Genomic DNA, 14107 nt, shown 5'->3' with positions numbered 1-14107 from the left:
AACTTTTCATCGTGCTATAAACACTTTTTAGAAAACTGGACAGTAAAGGAGAGAAAATTCCAAATTGAAAACATTCAAAAGGGTATGTGAAATGATATGAACTATCAGAGCACATCAGCAACATATGAGAGAACTCTCAAAACAGAATACCCTGCTTACATGTGCCATGTCAGTGCTAAAATGATATAGGAAAAGGAAACACATAAAGGGCCTTTATGTTCCTGGCATAACTTCAGTGGAGTTATGCTAGCTTGGATCAATTTGGTCTCCAAATCAAATCCTCATTAAGATGATCCATTTTGATACCCTCTGAATCCGATTAGGCATATTTGTACAATTTGTATTTTTATGCTACACCCTTCCACCTCATAATATTTGGTGCTTGTCTCCCACTAGCTTCAAATATCACTTGTCATTCATTGAATTGTGTAGGCCAGTTTTAATCTACTTTGATTTATATTGGTTCTGTCAGGAGGAGGAATTGTTATCTGGTGGCTAGAGAAAGGGACTGAGAGTTAAGACTCCTAGATTCTGTTCCCAACCCTTCTGTGACTTACTGTGTACAAACTGTCAGAAGGCACTGACTCTGGCAAATAATGTAGGTTCTTCTCTGTTACACTGGTGTAAATGAGAAGTAACGCCATTGAAATCAATGGAGTTACACGGGTATAAAAGCAACATACCTGATATTAGTAATTAAACCTCTGTTTCTAAATTCACCCATCTGTAAAATATTTATAATTATATGGTAGTAAGTCCTATATTTAGATTACGTAGCATTCTCCATTATAAAGGTTCTTGCAGTCTTGTTCTGGAGCTCATCTACACAGCCCCTCAGTTCAGACTCTGGGGAGTGAATTACACCAGGCGCTAGTGTGCTGCCCTGTAACTCCCTCATGTGCATGCTGCAGGCGCAAACTAAAAACTACCTACTTCACGTTAACATAGTCCTTTTTAAAGAGGCCTACAGTCAAGTGAACTACATACTTTTAGTTCACACCTGCAGCATCCACATGGGGGAGTTACAGCACAGTACACTAATGCATGCTGTAATTCATACCCCCATAGTCCAAATTTAGTGACTATCTAGATATAGCCTTCATCTCCCAAGTAACTAAATCACTTTTGAAAATGGGACTTAGGCTACTAAGTCACTTTGGTACTTTTGAAAATTTTACGCTGGGTGTCTAATTCCCATTAATTTTCAAGGGAGTAGGGAACTTAAATACCCTTTCTGCCACTGAAAATCTTCCCCTTTGGTTTTAGTGTAAACTTAAAACACAAATGCAGTATATAAACTCCCTGCTCTGTGGGTGTTTTTTGTCACTGTGACAGAGTTTATATATTCTGTAGTAGATTCATTTTTCCAAGAACCATGGCCAGTTATAGAGTCCCAGGTTATTTCATGTTGTTTACATTTGGATAGTTTTGTTCTTAGATTTATTTCAGAACTGTTTTCTGAAGTGGAGAACATGGTTGGCTTTTTTCCCCCAATGTGAATTCATTGTGCAAGGCCCTGGATAGAAAAACGTGAACCCTGAGATTTTCAAAATTATTTTACAGATTAGGATTCCCAATTTCCATTCATTTTTAATTGGCATCCAAATTGCTAAGAAGCCTTTCAAAATCTCAGTCCAAAAGTAAATTCCTCTGTTTATCTACATAGCAGGTACATAGAGGGAGCCATGCAAGCCTACCCACATTGACCTGCCGGTGTGCCTCATCTCTGATCCGGTGAATGTCTAGAGGGAGAGGATAGTAGACCTTTCTCTGTGCCCATGAAATCCTTTGTGCATCTGCTGAAACTAAGTGCCAACTCTGGGGTCAGTTTTTGTGATCTGGGCATTCATGATTTCTCAGTGAACAGACAGTGGTAACTTTGCTCACTATCAAAGTTGGGTATGAACCAGAAATCTAGTGGCTCTGTTCCTTCCAGCCTCAAGGGCACTGGAACACTCGGGGCTGCTGTTACTGTATTTAGTAGCACTTTGTTGCTGCAAAAGGAAGAAAGTGGGAAGATGTAACAGAGTTCAAAACCCAAGCTAATTGAGGATAGTTTCTTAGGCGAGACCAACTGAACTCTGATAAAAGTGAGGATGGTGATTTCCATTGGGAAGGTTTCTCAGGTCCATGACAGGGTGGGGAGAGATAGACCATGTCCCAAAACAGCCTCGTGGTTAAGGCATCTGGAAAATTCAGGTTTGAGATTATTGATCTACCTGATTTGGAGCAGGGATTTGAAGCTGGGTCTCCCATATCCCAAGCCAGTGCCCTGACCACCAAAATGGAACAGCTCCAAATCTTGCAGAGCAGGGGCTAGAAACTGGGTTTCCCCCCATCCCCAGCTAGTGCCCTAAACAGCAGCAGTTGGCTTATCTGCTGTGTTCATAGAATCATAGAATATTAGAGTTGGAAGGGACCTCTGGAGGTCATCTAGTCCAACCCCCTGCCCAGAGCAGGACCAATCCCAACTAAATTATCCCAGCCAGGGCTTTGTCAAGCCTGACCTTAAAAACTTCTAAGGAAGGGGATTCCGCCACCTCCTTAGGTAACGCATTCCAGTGTTTCACCACCCTCATAGTGAAAAAGTTTTTCCTAATATCCAACCTAAATTTACTCCACTGCAACTTGAGAACATTACTCCTTGTGCTGTCATCTGCTATTACTGAGAATAGTCTAGATCCATCCTCTTTGGATCCACCTTTCAGGTAGTTAAAAGCAGCTATCAAATCCCCCCTCATTCTTCTCTTCCGCAGACTAAACAATCCCAGTTCCCTCAGCCTCTCCTCATAAGTCACGTGTTCCAGAGCCCTAATAATTTTTGTTGCCTTTCGCTGGACTCTCTCCAATTTCTCCACATCCTTCTTGTAGTGTGGAGCCCAAAACTGGACACAGTACTCCAGATGAGGCCTCACCAATGTCGAATAGAGGGGAACGATCACGTCCCTCGATCTGCTGACAATGCCCCTACTTATACACCCCAAAATGCCATTAGCCTTCTTGGCAACAAGGGCACACTGTTGACTCATATCCAGCTTCTCGTCCACTGTAACCCCTAGGTCCTTCTCTGCAGAACTGCTGCCTAGCCATTCGGTCCCTAGTCTGTAGCGGTGCATGGGATTCTTCCGTCCTAAGTGCAGGACTCTGCACTTGTCCTTGTTGAACCTCATCAGATTTCTTTTGGCCCAATCCTCTAATTTGTCCAGGTCCCTCTGTCTCCTATCCCTACCCTCCAGCATATCTACCACTCCTCACAGTTTAGTGTCATCCGCAAACTTGCTGAGGGTGCAATCCACACCATCCTCCAGATCATTAATGAAGATATTGAACAAAACCGGCCCCAGGACCGACCCGTGGGGCACTCCGCTAGATACCGGCTGCCAACTAGACATGGAGCCATTGATCACTACCCGTTGAGCCCAACAATCTAGCCAACTTTCTACCCACCTTGTAGTGCATCCATCCAGCCCATACTTCTTTAACTTGCTGACAAGAATACTGTGGGAGACCGTGTCAAAAGCTTTGCTAAAGTCGAGGAATAACATGTCCACTGCTTTCCCTTCATCCACAGAACCAGTTATCTCATCACAGAAGGCAATTAGGTTAGTCAGGCATGACTTTCCCTTGGTGAATCCATGCTGACTGTTCCTGATCACTTTCCTCTCCTCTCAGTGCTTCAGAATTGATTCCTTGAGAACATGCTCCATGATTTTTCCGGGGACTGAGGTGAGGCTGACCGGCCTGTAGTTCCCAGGATCCTCCTTCTTCTCTTTTTTAAAGATTGGCACTACATCAGCCTTTTTCCAGTCATCCGGGACTTCCCTCGATCGCCATGAGTTTTCAAAGATAATGGCCAATGGCTCTGCAATCACATCCGCCAATTCCTTTAGCACTCTCAGATGCAACGCATCCGGCCCCATGGACTTGTGCATGTCCAGTTTTTCTAAATAATCCCGAAGCACTTCTTCCTTCACAGAGGGCTGGTCACCTCCTCCCCATGCTGTGCTGCCCAGTGCAGTAGTCTGGGAGCTGACCTTGTTTGTGAAGACAGAGGCAAAAAAAGCACTGAGTACATTAGCTTTTTCCACATCCTCTGTCACTAGGTTGCCTCCCTCATTCAGTAAGGGGCCCACACTTTCCTTGGCTTTCTTCTTGTTGCCAACATACCTGAAGAAACCCTTCTTGTTACTCTTAACATCCCTCGCTAGCTGCAACTCCAGGTGTGATTTAGCCTTCCTGATTTCATTCCTACATGCCCAAGCAATACTCATTATATACTCATATATATATATATACTCATCCCTGGTCATTTGTCCAATCTTCCATTTCTTGTAAACCTCTTTTTTGTGTTTAAGATCAGCAAGGATTTCACTGTTAAGCCAAGCTGGTCGCCTGCCATATTTACTATTCTTTCTATCCATCGGGATGGTTTGTCCCTGTAATCACAATAAGGATTCTTTAAAATACAGCCAGCTCTCCTGGACTCCTTTCCCCCTCATGTTATTCTCCCAGGGGATCCTGCCCATCAGTTCCCGGAGGCAGTCAAAGTCTGCTTTTCTGAAGTCCCGGGTCCGTATTCTGCTGCTTTCCTTTCTTCCTTGTGTTGGATGCACATGTGTTCTGTCTCTCTCTCTCTCTCTCTCTCTCTCCAATTTTTGAAAAAACATTGAGAGGTCGTAGTTTTGTTTTATTATTCCTCACTGGAACAAAAACAATCTCTTACTGGTGAGTATGACAGGCCTCTAATGGGAAGGATGCTCTCGCAGCACTGGATGCATGTCTCAGTGGCAGAATTGACACAACATGGAATTCTCAGTGGAGGGAAAATTGTACGCAATTCCTTACATCCTTATTTTGATTTATTTTTAATTGGCTAGCAGACAAGACAGAAAGGGCCAATTTTTATAAAGCTTCCTTTTGTCTTACAGAAATATATGATCATATCACCAGCATTTCAAAGGTATGTGGATAAGCAAAGAGAGCTTTAAAAGCAGTTGGTGGAATGTAATTCCCAGGAACATTTCCAAAATGGCAGCTACTGGTCATTCACTACATGGTAAACCTGCCTTTGAAAAAACAACAAAAGTTCCTAAAAGCCATTTGAGTTCCTAATTGCGGGGGGCAGGGGGGGCGGGCTGTTCTACTGCAGTCTTAAAATTGCACGAGTCTATGCTCAGATATGTATTTGTATAAGGAGTAGAGCTTTAATTGCTTTAATGAGAACCTCCCTAGCACTCTTCTAGGCCTACACGACTGCAAGGTGGTAGCTATGAGCTTGTGTGGTAGGGGTATGTCTGCAACCACACTCTTAAAGTGATAGCAATTTGTGTTGTCATGAGAGCTATCTGTCACACAATGGCCATGTTCAACCAGTCCAGTTCATAAATGTCTCATCATATGTAGTTGATATAAGGACCCCTCCTACACTTGAGAAAATGAATAGGGGTACAACCATAAATGTTTTTTGGTATTTTTTATAGTATTCTGTGTTTGAAAAATCAGATAGGGAATAAGGAACTTTGTGATTATGGAATTGTGGAAGAGAAATAAAACAGCAAATTAAATCTCGGAGAGAGTGTTTCTTTTTTTATTGTACCTAATACTAGTCAGAGAAAGTGTGATACTTTTATTAAACTAAAGTAAAACAGCATTCATATATAATTCTCAGCTTAATACAATGATTTCAAAGAGCCACAAAGAGTATCTAAGTATTATTTTTGAGTTATCTCATAAAGCACGGTGTTAGTAGTGAGGTTTCTCTCTGTATCTGTGGTCTTAACAAGAGTGGCAGCCTGGTATGATATGTGATAACTTACTGATGCTGTCAAAATACACTCAGCAGGCATATCTTCCTAGCAAAATTCACAGCACAATATTTCTCACTGCAATTTGTCCACTATTTTGTTTTTCTGCATTTACTTAGGACTGAAGAAGGGCAGTATTCTACTGTTATGGCATATTCTACTATGCTACCCCGTTCAATAGTGATGCTGCAGTGTTGTGAGCAATTACTGCTGTATTGGTTTTTTTATAAGGGTATTTCTTATAGTTCAGCTCTGTTGCTTACAGCTCTTGAGTTACAAGCCTGGACCAAACTTAGGGCATGGCTACACTTGCAGATGTAGAGCACTTTGAGTTAAACCAGCCTTCGTAGAGCGCAGTAGGGAAAGCGCTGCAGTCTATCCACACTGACAGCTACAAGCGCACTGGCATGGCCACATTTGCAGCACTTGCAGCAGCATTGGGAGCGGTGCATTATGGGCAGCTATCCCAGCATGCAAGTGGCTGCAACATGCTTTTCAAATGAGGGAGGGGGGAGTGTGACAGGAAGTGTGTTGTGTGTATGTTGGGGGGGAGAGAGTGGGTTTTTGGGGGGCTGAGAGGATGTCAGCATGCTGTCTTGTAAGTTCAGACAGCAGCAGACCCCCCTCGCCCCTCCGCCTCTCTCTCTCTCTCTCTCTCACACAGCATTCCACGCTAATGGTTGCTTTGTCTCAGAGCAGATAAGCAGCCGGATTTCAGAAACTGAGCTTTCAAAGGGCATTTCCATATTCCTTCAGCCGATCCCAAACAATGACAAAAGTGGCCACTTAAGGGGATTATGGGACATTTCTGGAGGCTGATCAGAGCACAGTAAAGCAACACCTCATCCACACTGGCGCCTCTGCGCTCCAGCAAGGGCACAGCAAACGTTATTCCACTCACCGAGGTGGAGTACCAGCAGCCTGTAGCCACGGAGTCAGAGCACTCTACGTGCCTTGCCAGTGAGCTTGTGAGCCCGGGGCTCCTTTATTGCGCTGTAACTCGCAAGTGTAGCAAAGCCCTTAGTTAGACCCAGCATGGAATAACAAAATCACCACATTCTGATCTCAGTGGCGCTGGGATCTGGGATCATTCTCTTCACTTCGGTGGTCTTACATCAGGTGTCACTGGGATCAGAGAGTGGCTGAAGTCATTAACAGTTTGGATGCTCTAGAATTCCCAGATTCTACAACACCAGCAAAAGTTCGCTGAAGTCTGGGAGCGAGGACAATACTGACACTTCCTCTGCTGCTGATGAGAAGGTCAATGCCACTAGAGAACAGTCCAACAAAACCAAAGGCACAACTAGAATTTTGCTAATTAGGGGGCCCAAGTTACCTGCCTAACTACCCAAATTTGAACAGTGTTACTTAGTGCCACTCAGATTTGACCTAGCCACCCCTCCGTGATGCCAGCAGGAAAAGGGTTCCATTGCTATGCCACCCAGCTCCGGTGAAGGGCCAAGGGGTGCAAAACGCACCTCCTGAAAAGGTGCTTAAGCTCAGCCCGAGGCAAAGAAGGTATATAGCACAATGGTTGGTACTTCCCAACATCATCCCTCACTGAAAAAACCGTTAAGAACAAGAGCTGCTGTAAGAAACCAAAAAGATTAAAGACAACTGCCAATATCACATTCAGTTCTTACAACCCTCTCTCTTAGGGTTTCTTTAAGGGGCATGATCTCTACCAGGAGCGGGATGAGGGCTCTGACTGGGGGTGAGGGCTGTGGGGTGGGGCTGGGGATGAGGGGTTTGGAGTGTGGGAGGGGTCTCAGGGCTGGGCAGAGGGTTGGGGTGCAGCAGGGTGAGGGCTCTGGCTGGGGGTGCAGGCTTTGGGGTGGGGCAGGGCTGGGGATGAGGAGTTTGGGGTGCAGACAGGATGCCCCGGGGCTGGGACCAGAGAGGAGAACTCCACAGTCCCCCCAGCCCTCTCCCCGCTGGCAGCAGCAAGTTCCGGGGGCTGGGCCCCTCTCAGGTCCAGGAAACCTCCTCACCTCCCCTGTGGTGGGTGCCGGGGGGAGGGAAGGCTGCCATCACACGTGTACCTCCGCCCTCTGCAGGCTGTGGCTGTGCCCCCCCCTCAGCCTGCTGCTGGTGCCACTCCCTGGGGAGAGACCCAGCCCCGAACACTCGTGGAGCTGGGCCCCCGGGCCCTGAATTTGCTGGAGCACTGGCACCATGGGCCCATATCACTCGCCGCCCCTGACCTCTACTGCTGTCTCATTCTTAAGGCATTTACTGGTCTAGCACTGCGTCCGTACTTCTGATGTGAGGGTATGTCTACATTCCTGGCTTGCATAGATGTTCCCACATTAGCTGTGCTCAAGCTAGGGCATGAAAAATAGCCATGTGGCTGGGGTAGCATAATGGTGGCTCTGGCTAGCTGCCTGAGTGCAAACCCGCCTGGACATCCAAAGTACGTCCTCAGGTGGCTAGCCTAAGCTGCCGCTCATGCCCTTGCCACAGTGCTATTTTTAGTGTGTAGCGTGAGCACACCCAGTGTGGGTACATCGTGAGCTGGGAATCAGCCCTCCCAGCTCAGATGTAGACATAGCTGTCACCATAGCCTCTGTTCCTAAATTCACCCATCTGTTAAATGTTTATAATTATATGGTGGTGAGTCCTATATTTAGATTGCGTAGCATTCTCCATTATAGAGGTTCTTGCAGTCTTGTTCTGGAGCTCATCTACACAGCCCCTCAGTTCAGACTCCAGGGAGTGAATTACACCAGGCGCTAGAGTGCTGCCCTGTAACGCCCCCATGTGGATGCTGCAGGCGCAAACTAAAAACTACCTACTTCACGTTAACATAGTCCTTTTTTTTAAAGGCATATTTAGCAAGGGAGAAAGGACCCTTCATAGCAACTGCTAGTGTGCCTCATGGAGAAACGAGGAACTGAATGGGACGTGTATTAATTGACATACGCTGGGTATTGAAGTAGTTCCTGTTTTAAGTAGCTGTACTGTTGTTTCTAATGTTTACAAATATGTAACCAGAGAGAGGGAGGTTAAGTGACTTGGCCAATGTGGTTAAGTTACTTTGTCACATAATGTGCCAGGGGCAGAGAAGGAGATAGAGCCCAGCTCACCTAACTTTCCATTATAAGCCTTCACCACTAGACCAGCTGCTGTGCTGTTGCTTTACTTTTGAACTCCTGATGTGGCCCTTGGAAGGACCATGTTCCCTCTAACATTTTAAACAGGCAATCGTTTATGAGAAGCATTGTGGTACATTCTTTTATATTCTTCTGTCTGCCATTATTCTGCATCTCACCAGGATTCTCATTTCCAATTTACCCTGGATTCAAAGTTGGATGCGCAGCTGACAGGATTTTTTTCAAGTCCTCACACATACCAGTAGCATATTATTCCACCTGCAGTCATGTTAGTTTTCAATTCAATGTTATGTCATTATTAAGGCTTGTCAACTTCCCTGCATGTTTCTAAGGAGGCAAGTCCCAGGAACATTCTTGGTCATTGATTGACTGATTCTCTGGAACTGCTTTGTGGGTTGCACAAGCTGGTCTCCTTGTGCCAACAGTAAAACACTTTGCAAAGGCGTTTGCTGTCACAGCTTTTAATTCCTCCCCTCCTCAAAAAATATGCTCTTTTCTGATTCTTTACCCATATCTGCCAAAGAGACAAGCTCTTTGAATTGAAATGGTGGTGGGGGGGAATGACTTGTTTTCTCTGGCTTTTGGTTGTGAGCTTAGCCCTTGCTTTGTTTGCTTGTAATCTGATGCTTTGGCATGAAGGCTGAGTGTGCATCCAAGAAGTATATTGCGGGACTTCTTAGTGGCATATCAAAGAGACTATCGTTTGGGCTGTCCATTAGCAAGCAGCCAAGTAATTAATAATACCACACATGGAAGCAAATGAATGTTTTGCTTGTTGAAAAAGAATGAGAAAGTCAGACAAAGGCCTGGGATCCGTGTCCTTGCCCTCAGCAGCAGCAGAAATAATGTTATGAATAGCATTTAACTTGAATTTGTAGCAAACTGCTGCTTTTATCATAAACAATTGCCAGATGGTATACATTATCTTTCTTTTTTCTCCTTTCACAAAAGCAGCATTAATTGCAGAGCAGCCCAGGGCTCCACTCAGCTCATCAGTGTGATAACACTTCATGACCCTGATTAGCCGTCAGTCTACTCAATTAAAAAGATCATTTAGACATTCACCCAATCATTTGCCTATCGAGCCACCTGGGCCTCAACCAGGGGCTCCATTTTTAACATTCTCCTGCCCTCTCTCATCTCGCCTAGCTTTTTTACATATCTCCAAAAGACGTAATTGAATTAAATAAAGCGTCTCAGGGGCAGCTGCAACATCTGCTGTTTGTGGTATGTCAAGCCTTCAGCATTAAAAACAGTTACATATGCTCCAAATTAGCAGGTCGCAGAGATGAAACAGTCGATGATAGTGTTTTTGTGCCAGCGTGCGAAGCAGCTCACAGCTGTGTGCAATTTACAATTAAAGGCTTTATCAGAGCTCAATTGTACTAGTGAATCAAGTGGAGAGAGGTCAGTTAGTGAATTAGACCAATTAGAGCTTGTACAGTTAAATTATCTGTCTTATTACCTACTGATAAACAGCCTTGTCATATCTTCACTCAGATGATGAAGCTGGAAGTGTTTTATAAGTGATATGGTATTTTTTGGTGTAAGGGAACTCATCAGCTCAGCAAATGTAAGGTCTAAGGCAACAAGCAGATAATAGATGACTTTTTTCTTAAAACCCAGAGGAAAAACTTGCAGTTAGAACAATTTAAGCAAAACTGGCTGTGATCATGAGTTAAGATTGCAAATGTTGGCTGAATTTCAGGAGGTATTTTTTCTGCTCAGTAAAGTATAAAGTCATAAAGTTAACTGGGGGAAATGCTATGCTTCTGATTCCTAAGTCTTTTTTAATTATTGTGAATTGCCCAGTGCACATTTCTCTCTATCTTTCTCTCACTCTCTCTCTGTGAAGAGGGGGAGGAGGAAATGGGAGTAAGGGAACGGGGAAGAATCTAATAAAATCAGTACCTGATTTCATATTGTAAAGCAATGCAGAAACTGTGGGCAAGTTTAGGTAAGTTAGCAAAACCTTTTTCAACTGGGGCGGGGGGGGGGAGATTTATGTTGTCATGATGGTTTTGTTTAATTTTAAGTATCTTACAGCTACATACATTTGACTGAAGGGGAGGTTAAACTGAACAGAGGTGAGCAACTAGAGTCTGTAGTTTAGTCTTGTGCTCTGCAGGCTGCGCTGGTTATCACAAGATTTAGTCATGTGGTCATTTATTACATAGCTTGCATGGTAGATGTATCTGAAATGTGGGTTCTGCAACACAAGTAGTTCAGGCCTCAAGCAGATGCACTGAGATCTTATTAATCATCATGTCTGAAAAAATGAAATGAGGAAGGCCATGATTCTAGGCTTTCACCTACTAGTTTCTTTGTAGCAATTAATAGCGTTGGTAATTTTTCTTCCCAGTTCAGTGTTGGTGACTTGCATTTTTCTATTTTAAGCAGCTCTCATCAGCATGGAAGTGACCATCTTTGAAAGAGCAGTTTTAACATTTCACTACTTACTTTAACTGTTTTGAACCCATTGGCAAGCTTCAACAAAGATTTTTTTAACAGTTGAAGAGGAATTTTTGAACTTCACGGGGGTTGGGGGGGAAAGCAAGATAATGTTTGTGGTGTGTGAATCAATGTGTTTTGTCTGCATTCTTGTCTTTTCAGTAATAATGGAAGTTCAGGGCATGAGGGGAGACCAGAACACAGACTTTGATCCTACATTCCTTGCACATTTCAGAATAACTGATGAACCATCAGGCTCTTCGTCTCTCTCCTAAAACTCAGCTAGTTCTGAATGGATAACAATATTTTTCTTTTCTCTTTCTCTCTCCTCCCAGCTTCTGATATTCAGAAATGCTGATTTATTTAATCGTATGTTTTGGTACTAATCAATAGTCTTGTTCTTTTTCAAATGGCAAGTTCCCTGCAGATCCAGTTATGTTTATATTAAATTTTCTTTTGGTGTTAGTAATATATATGAAAAGAAGGATAGTTCAGTAGCTGGGGCACTATCCTGCGTGCTCTGTGACAAGCTCCCTGTGTGACCTTGGGCAAGTCACTTAGAGTGGGATTCACAAAGGTACGTATGTGTCAAACTCTTATTGAAAACAATGGGAGCTAGGCACTGAAATACCTTTGTGAATATTCAAAAGAATCGGGTATGACTTAGGAATCTAAGGCCCTTTGATTTTCAGTTAGACTTTTCAAAGGTGGAATTAGGCTCCTAAGTCACATAGGTGCTTTTGTGACTTTTACTTCTAGTCTCTCTGAACCTCTGTATCAAATGGGGAAAACACATTTAAGATTGTCAAGTGCTCAGAGACTATGATCATGGGGCCATAGAAGCAGGTAGACATTTTTACAAAGGCAACATTAAAAACAAGTCAAACTTTGTATGTAGTATGTAAGAAGAAGGAGCCACAATCCAGGCATCAGCATTGGTGTATGACCAGCACTGTTTATCATCTGATTGCTGAAAGAGGAGGAGAGGTGAGGGTATTGTATCACCCATCAGGCTGTTTAACCTTCACTTGGCAAACCAGGCTTTTCACAGCATAACAATAATGAAGCCAACCATGGACTTGAAAATGCAATTAGAAAGGACACTGTCAGGCTAAGAATCTTTTAACATTTCGTCCTTCCCTGTGTTACTAATAGCAGCCTAAATTATTAAAACTGAAAGAATTTTGAAACTATAATTTATTTCCCTCCGTTTACTTTTTGTACTTCGTTCCGTTTGGATAATGGAACTACACAGCTCTATTTAGTTAGTTTCACTGAGGGTTCACAGACAAATGAGAGCAGCAGCAACCAGATATAATACCTCTGTATGTAAGAATATGTAGCCATAATTGGTTATTGTACTTAACTTTTAAAAAATATAGCTAGAGCCCCCGTGATGAAAAATTTAAAATACTGCCTGCAAACACTTCCATTAACATTAGGTTTTGTATAACCTCCCTCCCCCCCGCCCCCATTTTAAATATCATTGCAGTTTAAATGGTTACTTATTTCTTTATGTGAGAGACCCTTGCAGAAAACAATTTAAGCCCCATCTTTGTACACCTTGCAGGCCAGACACAATTTTGCAGAAAGAGTGTGTTACAGAGAAAAGACTGTTTAATGCCCTGATGGTCTTGCAAAATTTAAGAATGTTCTTAAAATTAAGCATGAGAATAAATCTTTGCAGGATTTGAGCCTAATACTGCCCCATAGCATTTGTCAAATAGAGTTAAATGAACCATCCAGAAAGTGTTGCTCTTATGCTTACAATAATAACTTCTGGTTTTTCAGATGCTGTGCTCCCATCTTAAATCTCTGATCAGTCGTTACTCAGGCACATCTCCTATTGAGGTCATATGTGTGGTACCTAAAAAAACTGGTAATAAAATACAGTGATTCAAGTAATTTGGTTCTATGTGTATTTTTTGGCACAGGAAGGTTTGGATTTCAGATCTATTTTCTTCCACCATACTATATTAAAGCCATATCTTCAATAAACCTAGTTTAGAACAACTATTTTTTCTTGTTCTAAACTCTAGACATTCTTACTTTTCTCCCAGTGTACTTCCCTTTACGTTTTCTACAGTAATTTTGAGCTGTCTAAGGTGCTGTAACTTAGACCAAATTCTCTTCCTCCTATCTAGCTCCCTGTTGCTCCTTTACTTATTCCAAGCAAGTGTTCCTTTCCCTCCTTCATTTCTAGGATAGTCCTTCTAATTTATCAGGTTTTTTTTTTCTAATCTATGGAACCACTAGCCTCTCAAAAATCTTTTTTTCTAGTCTTATCTTGTCAGTGACACTCATAGATTTTGTTTAAGGTTAATGTAAATCCAGGGTATTTAAAAAAAATTCTATAGAATTCTAAGAGGAACCAACGGATATTAATTCAGACATGGCCAGAAAGTCCCCACTGAGTCAAGAAGAGCATGATTCTATAAGAAGTGGAGGTAGAGGAGACAATTTGCCCCCAGATTGTTTTAAAATATTGTAGCAATATTGTGTCTGCATTGTAATGCACTTGCCTACTGATTGTTTTACATAGTGATTCTTTCTAATTTCTTGGTTACTATAGCACATGGAATAGACTGTAATACAGTTTACTTGGAAGTGTTTTTTGGGGAAAAAACAATGGAAAATATTTTATAGTTCATAGGCCAGCTTGATTCCTAGTGTAACTTTTGTGAGCTACAGCTCACTTCATCACTAACACGGCTGCTACTCTGAAACTTGATTCCTAGT

This window comes from Lepidochelys olivacea (assembly GCF_965140295.1).
Source record: "Lepidochelys olivacea isolate rLepOli2 genome assembly, chromosome: 2".
In the NCBI taxonomy this organism is placed as follows: Eukaryota; Metazoa; Chordata; order Testudines; family Cheloniidae; genus Lepidochelys; species Lepidochelys olivacea.
Note: the sequence above shows the minus strand (reverse complement) of the source record.